We start from the raw sequence: 9,127 nt of genomic DNA, 5'->3' as shown, positions 1-9,127 counted from the left end.
CTGGAGCGTCAAGCTCATCTACTCGAAGCTGAAGCATTCGATCGCACTGAAGTAGATCTAGCAGAGCGCCCTGACGAAGACCGAGGTAGCTCCTGGTCTACCATATCTTTGAATCTTGTGATCTGATCTAAAGAAATGCGTACGAAGATATCCTGTAACTCCTCATCACTCATCCCTCGACTCATCCTGAAAATGTCACCTACATAGACAAAAAATGATGTTAGAATAATCAATTTAAATCATATAAAGCAAAGTAATATAAATCGTTTAAAAAAAGATCTCACTTAAAATGCATATCTTATGTACCCTTATAAGCGATTGGTCAACGAATTGAGTAAGTGGATGCTCCAAGTATGAAGTATCCTATGGTCCCATGTCAATCTCCTAGCACAACTCCGCATACACTGGAAGGTCGATAGACATGTCACCACAAAAGTATGAGTCCACCTCGTTCTCAAAGAATTCTTGGACTCTTGTATTTCCATCATTGTTAGTCGATGCTGGCTCCAAGCTTTCGATGGCCTCCACCCCTTGCAATATCGACCCCTCCATTTGCATATTATCTTCATCTATGCTCGGAACATCGCTTTGATCATATACTCTCGCACTTCGGGGAGTTGAAGGTATAATATACCACCATCGAGGTTGTCGGGGGTTTGGATAGAAGATTATCTGTTCACAAACACGTACAAGAGAGTTCAAACCATTGTGACATAAACCATGTCGTAATATAATTAGCAAACAAATGAGTCCATGCACCTGTTCACAATGGGCCAGCAACACAAAGGTGTCGCGCAAATCCATCCATTTTTTTTCAGAATCTATTTCGAGAAATCTAGATGGACCTTGTCGAACTGTTGCTCCAGCTCCTCAAAGTACCACTTTAAACCACTACACATCGAATAGTATCATGGAGAAGCTACGGTAATCCACCGTAACAATACTTTGCAAGTTCCCAAAATACTCCATCTCATCCACAACCGTGTTTGGATCCGTTGCTCGTCGCAGGCTCTCTTGCTCGAACCTTGCCATGATACCATAGTCCATTGTGGAGTGCATTTTGTCAATACACTCCATGCGAAAATGCCGTCTGAGCAACCATGCTGTACTATATATTTTGTACTGTACATTGAAACACTCAAATTAGATGTCGCATATAAAATTTAGATACGACAAATCCTAAACCCCTCATCACCTTTGGACTACATCCCCTCGAGAATTCCCACTCCTCCATTGAGACCTCTGTCCCTTCGCGAGACGCTGTGGTCAAAGCTTCATGCAACCATCGCGTTGACATGAACCACGGCATCTCCTCCATGCCCTTGGGATATCAAATCGGTCGATGATGCGCACTACGTTGGAATTTAGCTCGCGCTTCCTCTCGATCTTGCCTAGCGATCTAGTACTTGGCGAGCCACGTCTCCATAGAGGCATTCAATTAGCTTGCGAGTACAATGCATGATTGATATCTTATTGTATATGGTATTCAATTAGCGTGTGAGTACAATGCATGATTGATATTAACTTTTCTTACCATTTGCTGAAAATCCGCAATCGCTTGATCAATGATCTCAAATTGAAACTCACCAAATCGTCGTAGTGTTCTATAGACAATCGACGTTTTCGTCTAATTGCCAGCTTGCATTGAGAGCAAGGACATGGGACACGCTGATTAAGTTACGCCTTGCGATCTTGAACAACTGGACCTTCATCGTTTTCTATTTTGTCTACGTTACAACAAACAATTTATTTTTGTTATCATTCTTTTTTTTCTTAGATTGTTATCCTCTCCTTCCATCTCTCTCTTTTTCTATGACCATGACTACGACTACGACCACGATCATGACCACGACCACTACCATGACCACGATCACGACTACAACCACAGCTACGACTACGACTATGACCACGACCACGGATACGACTACAACTACGACTACGACTACAACAATATCATAGTACCCTAGTATCTAGTACCTAGTACCTAGCATATAGTATCATAGAACACTAGTATTTAGTACCTAGTACTCAGTACCTAGCACAAAATATCATAGCATCTTAATATCTAGCACCTAGTGCTTTAGTATCATAGTGCCTATGATACTATGTAGCAAGTGCTAGGGTACCTTAAGCATTATGTAGTAGATGTGAGGCTCTATGGTACTAGTTCTTAGAGACTAGGGTAATATCACACCATGTGCTAGGTACTAGACACCAGGTACTAAAGACAAGGCTACTATGAGAGTGTGTGCTAGATATAGGGCACTAGGTACTAGCTACTAGGGTACTTTGCTACTAGGTAATAGGTGCTAGGGTACTAAGTGCTTTGTGCTAAGTAATAGGTAATTGCGACTAGATAATAGGGTACTATGATACTATGTGCTAGGTACTTACGACTAGATACTAGGGTATTATGATACTAGTGTAAACACTTGGTAATCGATACTAGGCCCTACTAGGATACTATGTGCTAGGACTAGATACTTGGTAATCAATACCAGGATATTAGCATACTATGTGCTAAGTACCAAATACTTCAGTACTAAAAGGTACTCAATAGTGGGTAGTAGATTTAGGGTTCTATGATACTATGTATTAGGTAATAGGTGCTAAATAATAGGGTACTATGATAGTATGCAATAGGTACAAGGTAGTACATACTAGGGTACTATGATACTATATAATAGATAGTAAATACTTGGCTAGCATGATATTATGCAATAGATAGTAAATACTTCGTTAGCATGATAATATTGAATAGATAGTAAATATTAGGATACCATGATATTATGTAATAGGTAGAAGGTACTAGATATTGTACCCACAATTGCTGTTGTACCCACAAAAAGAGTACACTATGTGGGTATAATAGCACCTATGGGTACGGTATATGGGTACAAGAGAAATTTTAGGTATAATATGTGGGTACACACATATTATACCTACAATTTGCTAGATAGATAAATAATATATATCTATCTATCTATGTAACTATGTTTCTATGTCTCTATCTATCTCTTTATCTATCTATCCATCTATCTATTAATCTATCTATCTACCCACCTATCTATCTATCTATCTATCTATCTATCTATCTATCTACCTTCATAATACTTGGGTACAATAGCAAATATGGGCAGTAAAGAAGAAGAGAAGTTGTAACATTGACTATTATACCCATATATTGTTACATTTGTCTATTTGGCTTCTCTTCAGTCTATTTTTATTTGTACCCTTTGTACGTAGATGCATACACAAATATAGAGAGGGGGAGGGTAAAATATGATGGTACCCTTGTGCCAATACAAGTGGAAGCTTATATAATGTAGTTTCTGGGATAATGTATTTGTACCCTTTGTACCTAGATGCATACACAAATATAGAGAGCAGGAGGGTAAAATATGATGGTACCCTTGTACTAATACAAGTGGAAGCTTGATTCTAGGATACTATGAGGCTATGGAGATGATGCTAAGAGGGTACTATGATGGTATGTGCTAGGTACATGGACTCATTCTTAGTGAGGTGAATTGCCAATCCTAATCTTAGTGAGGTGGACTCATTCTTAGTACACACTATCATAGTACCCTAAGCTTATTGTAAGGTCCTATTTACTTTTCTCTCTTTCTCTCCCTCTCTCATTTCCTCTCCCTCCCTTACCCTGACTCTCTCTTTCTCTCTTTCCCTATTAGGTTTAATGATTTTTCTCTCTTTTTCTCTCTCCTCTCTCTCTCTCTCTCATATTTCTTTTTCTCTCTCCTCTCCATCTCTCATTTCCCCTTTCTCTCTTTCTCCTTCTCTCATTTTCCTCTCCCTTTCTCACGCTCACCCTCTCTTTCTCTCTTTCTCTATTAGGTTTAATGATTTTTTTCTCTTTTTCTCTCTCCTCTCCCTCTCATTTCCCTTTCTCTCTTTCTCCCCCTCTCACATTTCCTCTCCCTCCCTCACCCTGACCCTCTCTTTCTCTCTTTCCCTATTAGGTTTAATGATTTTTCTCTTTTTCTCTCTCCTCTTTCTCTCTCTCTCTCTCTCTCTCTCTCTCTCTCTCTCTCATTTCCCTTTCTCTCTTTCTCTCCCTCTCTTATTTCCTCTCCTTCCCTCATCGTGACCCTCTCTTTCTCTCTTTCCCTATTAGGTTTAATGATTTTTTTCTCTTTTTCTCTCTCCTCTCTCTCTCTCATTTTTTTCTCTCTCCTCTCCCTCTCTCCTCTCCCTCTCTCATTTACCTTTCTCTCTTTCTCTCCCTCTCTCAATTCCTCTCCCTCCCTCACCGTGACCCTCTCTTTCTCTCTTTCTCTATTAGATTTAATGAATTTTTTCTTTTTTTCTCTCTCCTCTCTCTCTCATTTTTTCTCTCTCCTCTCCCTCTCTCATTTCCTCTCCCTCCCTCGCCCTCACCCTCACCCACACCCTCTCTTTCTCTCTTTTCCTATTATGTTTAACATCTTATCTTTTTTTCTCTCTCCTCTTCCTCTCTCATTTCTTCTCCCTCCCTCTCCCCCTCTCATTTCCCTATTATGTTTTCGTCTCCCCCCCTCTCCCTCTCCCTCTCCCTCTCCCTCTCCCTCTCCCTCTCTCATTTCCTCTCCCTCTCTCATTTTCCTATTATGTTTAATGTCTCCCTCCCTCTCTCTCTCCCTCTCCCTCTCTCATTTCCCTATTATGTTTAATGTCTCCCTCTCCCTCTCTCATTTCCTCTCCCTCCCTCTCTCTCTCCCATTTCCTCTCCCTCCCCCTCTCTTTCTCTCTCCCTCCCTCTTCCTTTCCCATTTTCTCCCCCTCTCCCTCTCCCTCTCTTTCTCTCTCTCTTCCTCCCTCTCCCTCTCTTATTTCCTCCCCCTCCCTCTCCCATTTCCTCCCTCTCCCTCTCCCTCATTTCCTCTCCCTCTCTCATTATACACAAATTATACAAAAAATAAATAAAAAAGAGAGAGAATACACTCTCCCTCTCTCTCGTTCTCTCATTTCATCCCCCTCCCTCTTCTATTTCCTCCCTCACCCTCACCCTCTCTTTCTCTCTCTCTCTCCCTCCCTCTATCTCCCTCTCCCTCTCCCTCTCTTTCTCTCTCATTTCCTCTTCCTCTCTCAATATATATACACAATTTATATAAAAAAAAGTAAAAGAGAGAGAGAATGCACTCTCCCTCCCTCTCCCTCTCTTTCTCTTTCTCTTTCTCTTTCTCTTCCTCTCTCTTTCTCTTTCTCTCCCTCCCTCTCCCTCTCCCTCTCTTTAACTCACATTTCCTCTCCCTCTCTCAATATACACAAATTAAACCCTAAACAAGTAAAAAAGAGAGAGAATGGACTCACCGTAAAGATTTGGCGAGGGTTTGGCGGCTCCTCCTCTCCTTCGCGAACGGCGGTGGTGGTGGCGATGGCAGCGGCAAGCCTTTTTCCTCTCCCTCTCTCACCCTCTATGCAAAAAAATCGCTCTCTCTCTCACTCTCCCTCTCGAAATGTCTCACGAATACGTGAAATGAAATGTGCTCGGGTTTCGGCCCTCTTTTTTTTCCTTATGGGACGTCGCTATTTGCATCGCAAATGCGACGCTAATAGTGACGCCGCTATTCCTGTGTCACTACCTGCCGTCGCTATATATGCATTTCCTTATAGTGCCTAACTGATTCTTCCTTGTAATTGCTCTATCAATGAATAAGCCATATGCAACTAGGTGCAATTAACTTCCCTTGATACATGCACTTTGCAAGCTCCATCTTTCGAATATGTGAGATGAAATTTATCATTTCTGATTACCTATACTCATACATCATAGTATGGGTCCTAATGTATCTCATACAAGAATCAAAGCAAGCATCTATCAATTTGGAAATACATTACTTACGACCGGTACCACAATTGGATTGATAGTGATACCTTCGCCCAAAGTTTCGTTGTTGGTTGTAGGATTGCCATCTGCAAGCAGCATTCTTCGCTTGGAGGCCATTGTCCCAGTAGATTTGAGAGATAAGGAAGGAATGGATTTTGAGATGGAAGAACATAAGAGAAGATGGCTTAGTTGAAGACCGGGATAGGGGGAATTGAGCTAACTCTCTCCCTTGCAGCCTCTCGGGGTAACTCCTCTCTCTCTCTCTCTCTCAAGGTCTCCTTGTGCTTCCTTGTGTCTCCCCATGCCTCATATTTATAGTGAATTAGAGAAGAGGGGCCGTGGTTGAGAAAAAGAGCTCTTTGTAGAGGGGATCTTGGAAAAATCAGTGATCTGATGCTCAAATCATTAATTTGATGGTTCCATTGACTCTCAAAGGGGGGTAAAACCCCAAGACACATGATTAGAAAGCTTTCAGATCACTCCTTCTTTCTCTCCTTGTTCGAAGTGTTGTCTACTACTTGCAAACTGCGATTGCGGCGCACGCGATTTTGCAAATCCCTTTTTTTTGTTTTAAATCTCCAAAACTAGCTAGAAAATCACTTGCTTTTTTTCATGACATATCTCTTTAGGATATTTACAATAAGTAATATCTAAAATATGCTAGTTTCGCCTAAAATCTAATATTTTTGAACCATCCATACTATACACATTAACATTAGTGATTAATATGGCTCATAACTCTTGCTCACATTGTAACTTTCATGGAGGGTGGCTATTGTCCTTGTAAATCCGAGAAAAATATCGGATTATGACTCTCGATTTTTTTAAACATATATATTTTTATTAGATACGAATCATTAGTTATTAACGTTAGTTAGCCTTATTTAGTAATCTTACTAACGTATTAATTGACCAACTAACTTTTAAACTAACCAACTAACTTTTAATTGTGAGGAAATATTACAAACTTTATAACATTTATTGGATAGTTTGCACTAGAGTAGATGTTCTGTTATTTCCTTGGTTTCGTTTGGTTCTCTTGGTTATTGTGATTTGGTCCTTCTCAAAGTATGAACATTTTTTGTCCTTGGGCCCACTTGTATTGGTCGTGTTGGACAAGGGCTTATGTGTGCATAATGGTGTGATTCGACCTATGTGCCCTATGTCTATATCTGTGGGATGGATGCAAAGGAGTTGTTATGCACTAGTGCTACATACATACAATGTCCTAAGGAATGTGTGACGTGTTCAAGTGCAAGCGGCCTAGTGTGCATGGTACACAAGCACACAATACACTAGGATTAGTATGTGGGGATGAGTTTTTTGCAAATGGAAATGCATGAGGGTAGTGCAGAAATACAGTGCACTAGTGGTTGGATATAGGCTTCTCAATATGCACTAAGGTAGGTGGTTGTGGGTCGAGAAGGAGGTATATAGAAAATTCACTTACGGTGGAGTTTAGTGCCTTAAGTTGGTGGAATTGCAAAGTGCAAAAGGCACGCATGCACAACATTTCACAAGTGTGCTTACATGCACTAAAGTGCTTGTGGGTGCACTAGAATAAGCTAGACATGCATTGGTCTGTGAGTTACTACGGTTAAAGGGTTTAGGTTATACAATGGTTACTTGCCTGGTATGTGTTGGAGTACGACTATGAGCAAGGGACTATGTGGAGTGTAGTTGGGATGCACACTAGTGTGCTAGGTGATGGACTAGCTTTTTGCTAAAGGCTATATGCACACAAATAGACTAATGCAACCTATGTATTGTGTTATAAGTGAATCTAGTGCAACCAGAATGGTTTAGACCTTAAGGATTGAATGCATGCATGCAAGTTCATGTGTGCTATTGAGGTGCACCAAAGTGAGGTGTATGAATGCAGAGCACATTTGCTAAATAATGTTGGGGGTAAATGCACCTATGCCTACACCACCTTGTATTTACTACATGCATTGTAGCCACACACTTGTACACTACAAGTGGTGGATGCCCATCACTGTCACTTTATTCTTTGTTCTTTCAATAAGTATTGAATAAGGGAAGGCTAGTCACATAGTGTGAATGCTGGAGTTCCCACATCTTATGTCTCTCTCTCTTGCTCTCTTGCTCCATCTACCATAGCTAGTATCTCTCTTACTTTTACTTACTTGTGCTTCCACTTGGGCTTGACTCTTCAATTAGATAGGAGCTTCACTGAGCATTCCTTCAACTTGTGTGGAAAAAGCTTCAACTTGAAGGTTTCATGGTAGTTCAACCCTCTTGTTCCCAAGATATGCATTGTGCTTCCACTTCTTCCCGTCTTGCTCCCACGTATTAAGGCATGCTCTAGAGGTTCAAAGGACAATAGTAATCATTTCTTGAGGCCCTAAAGTGAATCAACACAACCAACAAAGTGATTAGCTAGCCTAGTGTGTTTTGCACGGCACTATTACTTCATCAAGGAGGTAGTAGAGGACAAGTTTGTTGAGCTTATCAAGATCACAACTGACAAGAATCTTAAAATTTGCTCACTCAAAGTCTCTAAGAAAAACATTTTTCCCTCCTTAGGAAGATGATGGAAGTAGGATGAGATGACATCTTTCCTCATCCTGTTGTACCTTATGTACATTTGTATTTTGTCCCTTTTTCCTTGTTCTCTTCTCACTCTAAGCACATTCACCTTTGAGTTGGAGGTTGCTGGCATAAAGACATATACACTAAAGCTAGTGGGTACCCATCACTATCACTCTATTCTTTATTTTTTCAATGACTATTGAATAAGGGAAGGTCGGTTACATAATGTAACTATTGGAGCTCCAACCTCTTTTGTGTGTGTGTCTCTCTCTTGCTTTCTTGCTCCATCAACCATAACTTGCATCTCTCTTGCTTCCACTCAAGAGGGTGCACTAAAATGCTAGTGGACATTATGTAAATCCTAGGATACAGTGGATGAGAGGTGGCCTTAGTGCTTATGTATACTAAGGTAGAATGGCATGTGCTTACACTAGGGTAGAGTATCAAGTGCATGTGCATGTGCCTGCACTAGGGTAGAGTATCAAGTGCATTGTGGCAAGTCACCACCCCATCCTCAGTACTCAATGAACTCCCTTCTTCCACTAGAATGAGAGTCAAGAGGCTTGAGAGAAGAATATTTCTTGCATCTATGCACAATTAAGGGTAATATGTACCTATGTGCACTAGCTGGTGCATTAGAGGTATGTGCACAAAGGGTCTTAGTGCAAGCTTCAATACAGAAGTGCATTAATGTACCAGTGGGGCAGCATACACTTGATGTTGAGGTAACAAGTGCACTAGTGTGCT

Source organism: Lygodium microphyllum, chromosome 27 (genome assembly GCF_053477565.2).
Source record: "Lygodium microphyllum isolate KBCC chromosome 27, Lygodium_microphyllum_v1.1.10, whole genome shotgun sequence".
Classification (NCBI taxonomy): Eukaryota; Viridiplantae; Streptophyta; class Polypodiopsida; order Schizaeales; family Lygodiaceae; genus Lygodium; species Lygodium microphyllum.
This window is presented reverse-complemented; position numbering follows the sequence as displayed.